This window comes from Eucyclogobius newberryi, unplaced genomic scaffold (assembly GCF_026437365.1).
Source record: "Eucyclogobius newberryi isolate DKJ021-1_F unplaced genomic scaffold, fEucNew1.0.hap1 SCAF_9, whole genome shotgun sequence".
NCBI classification, from domain to species: Eukaryota; Metazoa; Chordata; class Actinopteri; order Gobiiformes; family Gobiidae; genus Eucyclogobius; species Eucyclogobius newberryi.
The window spans coordinates 18,386,719-18,398,081 of NW_027316532.1; positions in this window are offsets into that span (position 1 = coordinate 18,386,719).

Sequence of the window (11,363 nt, forward strand, 5' to 3'; positions counted from 1 at the left end):
GGTGGATGTTGAAGCTTCCATGCCAGATGTTGCTACAATTGTTTTGGTAGTTGAAAAGACAAGAGTGGTCTCTGTTGGGGATTTACTAGTTGTAGTTATTGGTGCTGTTTTAGTGATATTAGCTTTTTGAGATCCTGATACCTTATACGCAGTAGACGTATCTTCTTGGGATGATGATTCTGACATGTCAGATGAAGTTTCACTGCAGACAGTCCCTTCTTGAGATCCAAAAGGTTTATATTCTTCTGAAGAAGATCCAGAACTTCTGATATGTGCCTCTTTTGTCATGGGTGTTTTAGGTTCTTTACCTTCTGTTGTTAGGGCAATACTTGGTGTGGTGGTTGGTGAAGCATCAGTGGTCGTTGTTGGGGCTTTACTAATTGTAGTTTTTGTTGCTTTACTAGTGAAATTACCTTCTTCAGATCCCAATAACTCATACCCAGTTGATGTATCTTCTTGGGATGATGATCCTGACATGTCAGAAGAAGTTTCACTGGTGAACTCTTCTTGAGATTCATGAGGATTATATTCTTCTGAAGAAGATCCTGAACTTCCGATATGTGCCTCTTTTGTAGTGGATGTTGTCGGGGCTCCTCTAGAAGTGGTTGAAAAAACAACAGTTGACTTCGTCAGGGCTTTACTAGTTGTTGTTGTTGTTGTTGTTGCTGTAATAGTGAAATTACCTTCTTGAGATCCTGATACCTCATATCCAGTAGATGTATCTTCTTGTGATGATGATCCTGACATGTCAGAGGAAGTTTCACTGGTGAAATCATCTTCTTGAGATCCAGAAGGATCATATTCTTCTGAAGAAGATCCAGAACTTCCAATATGAGTCTCTTTTGTGATGGATGTTGAATTTTCCACACCAGATGTTGTTGGGACTCCTTTAGTTGTGGTGGTTGACAAAACAACAGTTGACTTTGTTGGGGCTTTACTAGTTGTAGTTTTTGGTGTTTTACTAGTGAAATTACCTTCTTGAGATCCAGATACCTCATATCCAGTAGATGTATCTTCTTGGGATGATGATCCTGACATGTCAGAGGAAGTTTCACTGGTGAAATCGCCTTCTTCAGATCCAGAAGGATCATATTCTTCTGAAGAAGATCCAGAACCTTCGATATGTGCCTCTTTTGTTGTGGATGTTGTTTCAATGCCAGATATTTCTGGGGCTCTAGTTGTTGAGGTTGTTGACACAGTGGTCGACACAGTGGTCTTTTTTGGGGCTTTATTAGTTTTAGTTATTGGTGCTGTTCTTGTGAAATTATCTTCTTGAGATCCCAATACCACATCTTCATTAGATATATCTTCTCGGGATAATGATCCTGACATGTCAGATGAAGTTTCACTAGTGAAATTGTCCTCTTGAGATTTGTCAGAATGATATTCTTCAGAAGAAGATCTAGCACTTCCCATGTGTTCTTGTTTTGTTGCTGTTGGTGCTTCACCAGATGCAGAGCCTACATCACCAGTAGAGGAATCTTGTTGTGATGTTGATCCTGACATTGTGGATGAAGTGTCAGGAATTAAATGACCTTTCGATGCAATAGAAATTTCTTTTTCAGATGACAATCTAGAACTTCCCATATTTGTTTTGTTTGTTTTGAACATCTTATCTTCTGCAGCACTAGTTTTGGTTGGTGAGCTGGGGGCTGTAGTTTTCGCTGGCTCTGTGAATTAAATAATAATATTGTTTTAAACATATGGACCTTATTCCTCTCTTGAAAAAAATTAACAACAAAAAGTAACAACACATTTTAGCAGTATATATATATATATATATATATATATATATATATATATATATATATATATATATATATATATATATATATATATATATATATATATATATATATATATATATATATATATATATATATATATATATATATATATACTGCTAAAATGTGTTGTTACTAATCTTTGGTATGCTTCTGTAATAAAAAAAAAAGTAAATAACATTTCTGCAAACATAATTTTTTCATCCCTGAGTTTTGTTCCCATAGTTCCCATAGAACTATTGAACAAAATCAAAAAGAAAACAAAGTGACATTCATCCATTCATTCATCTTCTACCGCTTGTTCCTGTCACTTTGTGAAGCTCTGGCCTAAGTATAATATGTTACATATAACATATAAAAATACATACATATAACAAATAAAGATATATACATCTCTATTATATCTTTTTTACAGTGTCTAAGGAAGTGGTCTAACACAGCTGTCCCCAACCAACGCATTTGCTACCGGGGCCGTACAAAAACTGAAAATAATCTATCAGTGACAGCATCTTCTCCGACGTAACTTTGGCCTGTTCCTCATGACACTAATAAGCTCGTCTGTGGATATATAATGAAAAGCCTTATAGGAAATTACCAATGAAATCCATTTAATATAATGGCAAGTACATTATATCTCTGCTCTTGTCCTGCGTGATAACATAACTGATACGTGCATTATACATGATACGTCATTGTGGATGCAACGCATCAAACACGCTGCCCAAAAGTACACCCACAAGCCAGCGAAAATGAGTAAAAAACAAAAGTCTTTGGAGAGCATTTTTTGCAAAGGGGAAAAGGCCAAGTGAGGAGCAGATGAGGAGCCAGAGGGGATTTTGGAGGACACGTCACCTGGGCCAGCATTCTGCAACTGCTACGCGATCACCTGTTTTTACTTTTACAAGAGTCTTAGCGCTACTTCCAGTGCCGTGACGGTAACCAGACAGAATTACGGAGCAGACTGGACTCAAACACACTGCGGGTGTCATTGACTCCCATCACTCTAAGATGGGACCATCTCATTGCACAGAAACACGTGCAGGGCCCCCACTGATTCAGCCTGTGGTGAGTTGTAATTTTTATGCACTTATTTTTGCCATATTTATCTGATGAGCTTCCACCAGTCAGAAGAACAGTGAGGACACGTGTAACTGTATGTTATGTAACTCCAATTTGGATCTTGGTATGGAACACTTATTAATGTACAAACGCGTCTTTTCCGAGCTGAATCGAATGGAAGCCTAAGCCCCGCCCACTTCCAAGCAAGTTAACCTGATCGCGACATAAACTGGCACACCAGTCCGTGAAAATAAAACCTACATTATTCCGGTCCGTGGTACAAAAAGGTTGGGGACCCCTTGTCTAACACACTCTGAGTAGGCTGTTGATGAGGCACAATCAATAAAACATCATTCAAATGCCATCTTTCCTACCGGACACTATGTAAGTTTTTAGATGGAGGGTCTGAAATGTTGTATTCTCCCCGAGATGTTGTTTTACCTGGTTATGTTGGAATGAAGTGAAGAGAATAGACAATAAACAGCTCTGTTTTGCTCCAGGTGAATGACATTCCTCTAGTATCTATTGTAGTAATTAGACAATTACTATAATAATTACATTATACAATTTAAAATATTATTCTGCTCTGAGAAAGACCTTTTGCAAAATGACTTAATTTGAAAATGGTCAAATTCGACAGACAGTTTACCAAACAGGACGTTTTCTTTGTGTCACGATTTCTCTTTTTTCTTCTGTTTTTGTTGGATATCTACATATTTTGGTTCATGTCTTTTCTCTCTGGTCTTGTTCTTATTCTCTGCGTTTGTTTTATATGTTTATAAATTAAAAAGAAAAAGACGCTCGCATAGCAACGTAAAGGACTTTTGTACTATTTCACTTTCAAACAGACACAATCAAACACTCCAGGACCCCAGTGGCATTGGAGGATGGGTGAAATGTAGAGTTTCCCTTTAACCAAAAAACGATCAGTTTTCTGTGCCCAGAAGTCGTCCTCTCGGCCACTACACTTTAACATTCCCTCACCTGATAGTACTACCAGTTCCCTCATAACATTGGCTAGTAAAAAACACTCTCAGATCTGCATTACCCACGTCCTACTGACCCAGTGAAAATACTCCAAAGTGCATCTAGAAGATCCATTATGTAAAGATTCGGGAGACGTACCTTTCTGAGATGACGATTGATCACCACTTCTGTCATGTTCCACGTGATTCCTCCCATCACCTTTCAACCTGACCCTTGTGCGTTGGTCAGAGGAGTCTGCGTAAGAGGAAAACAGTCAGAGTACGTGGTAGTAAATAAACAAGGGGCATTTGAGGGCAAAAGCTGTCAAATGTCAAGATGACCTACAATATATGGAGATAAGTTTGTTATCTTAAGTTCGGGAGCAGGACCACGCCCCTTCCTACGCCCCTTCCTGCGGCTACACTACTTAATCATCCAGATCACACACACCTGTGTTCGTGATTTTCGTGCACACGCTCCATGGCGGCGGGAGCCTCGCTCGAAAACACACTCGTTCCCGACCTTTCTATGGATCAACTCGACCTCGTTCCTTTCGATGCATCGGCCCAGCACAGGCGAGCCACACCGGGCCATCCTCCACTGGTGTCCCACTAGGACCGGTCCGGTCCCATCAGCTGTTCTCACAGGCTCAGCTCTCGCTCACGGCCAGGCTCCGGCGTCCCACCTCGCATCACTTCTGCTAGTCCGGTATTGAGATCGCCGTACGTCCTGCGCCCTCCTCCCAGCGCTCCGGTCTTTCCAGCGCCCTGGTCATCCCAGCGCTCATCCCGCGGCCTCGCTCGTTAAGCGCCCACCGCACGCGCTCGTCATTTCTCTCTACATTGACCGTCCGCGTGGACGGCGGCGGCAGGTCTCCAGACCACGGCACCGTCATCAAATCATGATGTTTTAAACTTCTCTTTTGCGCTCACAATTCCCCGTTAACTCTCGTTCCACTGCGGAGCGCGCTTTGCCCCGCCCACTTTCGCGGGCAGGAGCGGCTCCTCCAGGTAAAGTATCCTCACCCTCGTCTCCTTCCTCCTCCGTCGTTTCCTTCCTCCTCCGTTGTCTCCTTCCTCCCGCACCGAGCTGCCCATCACTCAAGCCTTGGAGCCAGACTCTCACCTCTTTCAAGTAATTAATTCACCTTACTCGCTCACCCCTCCCGCATCGCTCAAAATAACAAATACATACAACGTATGTATGTTTATTATAAAATAATAATGAAAACGTATATTTAAAAAAAAAAAAAAAATACTTACCCTGCCATCTCTCCCCCCCTCTCCTTCCCCATCGTTAATCTTCTGGCACCGTGTCGCCAAGTTACATAGTTTTATCGCGTTGCCACGTTCCGGCAGGTTCTGCGTTTTATCCTCCGACACTGCGTTGCCAGGTTCTACGTTTTATCCTCTAGCACTGCGTTGCCAGGTTCTGCGTTTTATCCTCCGACACTGCGTCGCCAGGTTCCTGCGGTTTATCCTCTGGCACAGCGTTGCCAGGTTCCTGCGTTGTATCCTCCGGCACAGCGTTGCCAGGTTCCTGCGTTGTATCCTCCGGCACAGCGTTGCCAGGTTCCTGCGTTTTATCCTGTGGCACTGCGTCGCCAGGTTCCTGCGTTGTATCCTCTGGCACTGCGTCGCCAGGTTCCTGCGTTGTATCCTCTGGCACTGCGTCGCCAGGTTCCTGCGTTGTATCCTCTGGCACTGCGTCGCCAGGTTCCTGCGTTGTATCCTCTGGCACTGCGTCGCCAGGTTCCTGCGTTTTATCCTCTGGCTACGTCGCCAGGTTCCTGCGTTTTATCCTCTGGCTCTGCGATGCCAGGTTCTAGCGGTTTATCCTCTGGCACTGCGTCGCCAGGTTCCTGCGTTTTATCCACTGGCACTGCGTCGCCAGGTTCCTGCGTTTTATCCTCTGGCACTGCGTCGCCAGGTTCCTGCGTTTTATCCTCTGGCACTGCGTCGCCAGGTTCCTGCGTTTTATCCTCTGGCTACGTCGCCAGGTTCCTGCGGTTTATCCTCTGGCTTGGTGTGCCAGGTTCTAGCATTTTATCCTCGAGCACGGCGTTGCCAAGTTCTAGTGTTTTATCCTCAAGCTCTGCGTTGCCAGGTTTCAGCATTTCATCCCGTTACCGCGTTTCGGCCTGACTCAAAGTTGCCAGCTTATAGCTTCGGTTACAGTCTTTACAGGTTCTAACGTTTCCATCCTTGGGCACCGCGTTGCCACGTTCCCGCATTTTATCCTCGGGCACCGCGTTGCCACGTTCCCGCATTTTATCCTCGGGCACCGCGTTGCCACGTTCCCGCATTTCATCCTCGGGCGTTCCGTCATTTCATCCTCGGGCGTTCCGTCATTTCATCCTCGGGCGTTCCGTCACTTTATCCTCGGGCGTTCCGTCATTTTATCCTCGGGCACCGCGTTGCCACGTCCCGGCATTTTATCCTCGGGCACCGCGTTGCCACGTTACGGCATTTTATCCTCGGGCACTGCGTTGCCACGTTCCGGCATTTTATCCTCGGGCACCGCGTTGCCACGTTCCGGCATTTTATCCTCGGGCGTTCTGGCATTTCATCCTCTGGCACCGCGTTGTCACGTTCCGGCATTTTATCCTCGGGCACCGCGTTGCCACGTTCCGGCATTTTATCCTCGGGCGTTCCGGCATTTCATCCTCTGGCACCGTGTTGTCACGTTCCGGCGTTTCATCTCTGGCTTTACGTCGCCAGGTTCCAGCGTTACATCTCTGGCTTTACGTCGCCAGGTTCCAGCGTTTCATCTCTGGCTTTACGTCGCCAGGTTCCAGCGTTTCATCTCTGGCTTTACGTCGCCAGGTTCCAGCGTTACATCTCTGGCTTTACGTCGCCAGGTTCCAGTGTTTCATCTCTGGCTTTACGTCGCCAGGTTCTAGCGTTTTATCCTCTGGCTTTACGTCGCCAGGTTCCAGCCTCATTCCTTCCATTCCTTTTAGCTCCCATCCTTTACCCTCGCTCTCTTTCTCCCCCTTCCTCCTTCTCCCTCCCTCTCGCCGGGTTCATGCCAGGCCCCGCTCTTATCCAGTGAAAGGTTGCAATTTTCTCTTCCTGGATCACTAGGCCTCACTTTTTCTCATTTATTTCTAAATTAAACCAAATCCGAACAAGTGTGTCTCTTCTTCATGCCCCCTCTTTCATGCTCGCTCTCTACCCCCTCATGCTCTCTCCCCCAGGCACCGGGATGCCAGATCTCCTCCTCGTCGTCCCCCTAACCATGAACTCTACCTTTACTAAATATTTCAACCTCAGGCACCGGGATGCCAGACCCCCCCCCCCCCCCCCCCCCCCTCTCTGTCTCTCATGCTCTCCTGACACGGTTGCCAGGTCTCTTATTTCCCCCTTTTCTAACCCCCCCTCGGCACCGGGATGCCAGGTCGACTTTCTTTCCCCCCTTCTCCCCTTCGGCACCGGGATGCCAGGTCTACTTTCTTTCCCCCTTCGGCACCGGGATGCCAGGTCTACTTTCTTTTCCCCCTTCTCTCCTCGGCACCGGGATGCCAGGTCTACTTTCTTTCCCCCCTCGGCACCGGGATGCCAGGTCTACTTTCTTTCACCCCTCGGCACCGGGATGCCAGGTCTACTTTCTTTCACCCCTCGGCACCGGGATGCCAGGTCTACTTTCTTTCCCCCCTCGGCACCGGCATGCCAGGTCTACTTTCTTTCCCCCCTCGGCACCGGCATGCCAGGTCTACTTTCTTTCCCCCCTCGGCACCGGGATGCCAGGTCTACTTTCTTTCCCCCCTCGGCACCGGGATGCCATGTCTACTTTTATTTCCCCCCTCGGCACCGGGATGCCAGGTCAACTTTCTGGTCAACCCCCCCCCCCCTTTTCCCCCCGGCACCGGGATGCCATGTCTCCTCCTTCTGTGAGGCTCATGCAGCCTCTTCGCTCTTCCCTCATGCAGCCTCTTCGCTCTTCCCTCCTGCAGCCTCTTCCCGCCTCTCATGCAGTCTCTTCCCGTCTCTTCCCTCATACAGCCTCTTCCCTCATGCAGCCTCTTCGCTCTTCCCTCCTGCAGCCTCTTCCCGCCTCTCATGCAGCCTCTTCCCGTCTCTTCCCTCATGCAGCCTCTTCCCTCATGCAGCCTCTTCCCTCATGCAGCCTCTTCCCTCATGCAGCCTCTTCCCTCATGCAGCCTCTTCCCTCATGCAGCCTCTTCCCTCATGCAGCCTCTTCCCTCATGCAGCCTCTTCCCTCATGCAGCCTCTTCCCTCATGCAGCCTCTTCCCTCATGCAGCCTCTTCCCTCATGCAGCCTCTTCCCTCATGCAGCCTCTTCCCTCATGCAGCCTCTTCCCTCATGCAGCCTCTTCCCCCTTCGGGCACCGGGATACCGCCGCTTCCCCCTTCGGGCACCGGGATGCCGCCGCTGCCCCCTTCGGGCACCGGGAGGCTGCCGCTGCCCCCTTCGGGCACCGGGAGGCCGCCTCTTCCCCCTTCGGGCACCGGGAGGCTGCCTCTTCCCCCTTCGGGCACCGGGAGGCCGCCTCTTCCCCCTTCGGGCACTGGGAGGCCGCCTCTTCCCCCTTCGGGCACCGGAAGGCCGGTCTGCCATGTTTTGGAGTCCTCCAAACAGCAGCTGGTTATACCAACTTTCCCATGCAGATCATTCCCTTGGGACAAGCCCTGTATCTCCCACCTCCTGACCCTAACGTCTTCGGTTCATCACTCCAAAGTGTCGTCATTCTCATCCAGTCCAAGTTGCTGCTGCACTTTGATACACCGTTCTATCAGCCGGTTTGGGGGTTCTTTAAGACCAATGCTATAAGGATTGCTGTCTTCCTGTCGGGCCATTCATGTTCATGGCCGTCCAGTCCGATGACCCTGTATCATCAACAAATACATTAAGAACATTTACTACCGAGGTGGAATATCATTGACCCCAGTTCCTCCAACCTCAGCTACCACGTTTCACACATAAGCTCCGCTTCAGGTGCTTCAGTCCTCCTAGACCATCCAGCTCCGTTAACGTTCCTGCTATCATGGCTTTGTTCTACCCTCACCACGTTTAACCTTAACTAATTACTTCCCATTCACCTTCGACTACCAGTCACATTGCAAGTACTCAAGCCCACCCGAGTGGCATCGACGTCTCAAGCGTGGTCCCCTGCTCAGAGGCTGTCTTGTCCACAATAGTTCTCCTCACCCCGGCATCAAGGACCTCCAACCAACGCTTAAGTCTTCCCCTAAAACAGCAGGACTACTGTGGTAACACGATCTATTCCAAGCCCCTTTGCAATCCGTCCAGACCTTGTGCACTGGTTGTCAAGTGGCACTTCCCAGCAGGACTCAGGATCTGGTTCATCCTTTACTTAAAGTCGTTCCACGCCTGGTCCCCACATTTCCTACCAACACGAAGTCCCTGTTTATTTTAAACCAGGAAACACTTTAAGACAAAAACTGGTTCACCCAAAGGACAAATTGCCGACTCAAAAACAGAGCAATGTAGTTTATTCGATCCAATGCAGTGAAGAAAGCTGTAAAGAACGTTACATAGGTGAGACGAAACAGCCTCTACACAAGAGGCTTTATCAGCACAGAAGAAATACTAGTTCAGGACCACAGAGTGCCGTGCATCTCCACCTTGAAGCCTCTAATCACTCGTTTGAAGACGGTGAGGTGAAGGTTTTAAGCAGGGAGAAAAGATGGTTTGAAAGAGGAGTTAAGGAAGCTATTTTTGTTAAAAAAGAAAGACCTTCTTTAAACAGGAATGGAGGGCTAAGGTTTAATCTTCCTGGTATCTATAATGGGTTACTGAACCCCTGGAAAGGTAAAGGACCAGGACATTCAGATGCTAATCAGGTACTCAGGGTGGTTGAGCCAGGGTCTCACTAAGACAAAGAGGACTTTATTAGCCCATTAAGATTCTGAATAGGCTAGCTCGGTAGATACAAGGGGGAGTTTCTGTTGAAACAAACAACTCTTTCTACTTCAGGAAGGCTCCTCCCAATGGGCGGGTCTTACCACAGAACAGTATTAATATCGGAGTTCTCGACCTAAATTCTGTTATTGACAAAGACTCTTGGATGAGAGTCGAAACGTCTACTTTTTCAAACTGAGTCCAGATGACTACAACTGAAGCTTTTTCTACTATTTCCTACCAAACTTTTCCCACATTGGTGCTGCTAGTTAAGGCGTCGTTGACTGCCTCATTATATCGTGGAGCACTGGTTCTCCATGACTTTCCAGGTCTACACACACCATTACCTCCTCGTCCTCCATTCTGCCAATCCGCACTGCCTCGTTAAGCTTCTTTTGGGGGTATCGAGGCCCCGGAGCCTTCAGCCCTCATCGCAAGAAGACCCAAAACGGCATCAACTTCGTACATTCGTGTTGTTCATGTTTCTCCCCTGCCAATAAACACCTTGCATCGTATCTGGGGTCGTGGTCCTTGCTAGTGAATGGCTTTGAGTTTATGAATGAAAATAAGTGGAAACTGTAGTGGAATTCCTATTAAATATCTTGTATTAGTATTGATAAAGCTACAATCGCATCAGCTAACACCAAGAATGCACCAAAACTCCATATCAGCATTATATGGCCTCAGGTATGTGACAGTATTTTAAAACATTATCATAGCATACTTTTTTCAGTTGTTTTAGCTATGTCTACACAACTGTAATAAAAATATATAATCAAATGAAAAGATTACAATGGCTTATATTTGGCATAACGTTGCTTATGAATATGTGGGACTAGCAAATAGGGCACCCCCCGAAATGTATTTTATTTCATGTTATAATTTATTTAATATCATTTTTGTTTGTTTTAGAAAGACAGACTGTGTTCAATTCGCTTTGATTTGCATTAGTGTAGTTCCTATGCCACACCACAAGGGGAGCTCTATTATCTCCGTATCTGGGGCGTCTGCTCAAAGTAAAACTGTTTCCCGTAACAACAGAGCATGACATGGACATTGACAAATGTTTGTCTTTGTTACAGAAATAAACAATGAAAATACACTTTGAACCTCATATTTGAAGTGTGCAACAAATAGTCTCAAACTTTTACTTTTACTTTACTTTTAAAAACAACTCTCTGAAGAAAACGTTTCACGGATTCAGACATAAGTTCTGAGCTGTAAGAAATCTCAAAGAATCATAGTTCAACTGTTTTCACACGTGTATACGAAATGTCACCGTTACCACGACATCTCAGAACAAAGAGGTCATTTCACTTTTATTTATTAGTCCACGACACCAAAGACGTCACGGCGTCCGAAACACATCAACCGCGAAGCAGATAGTTCGTCTAATCTCGAGGAAACAAAACATTTTCAAGACATTGGCCCCGATTTATCAGTGTTATAGTTGAGCAAAGTTTAAGATTATGGCTAATCTTCGCGCAGTCTGTGGACTCGCGTTACAGGAGCCAACGGGACGTCTCAAATATGCAGAGTTTGATAAGAAAATGTTAGCGACATTTGAACAAAAAACACACAATCCCAATCGCAGTGAGCATCCCACGGCACGTCAGGAGCAAAACTGATCTAATGTTTCAATATTGTTCTCTGTTCACTCTATTTTAA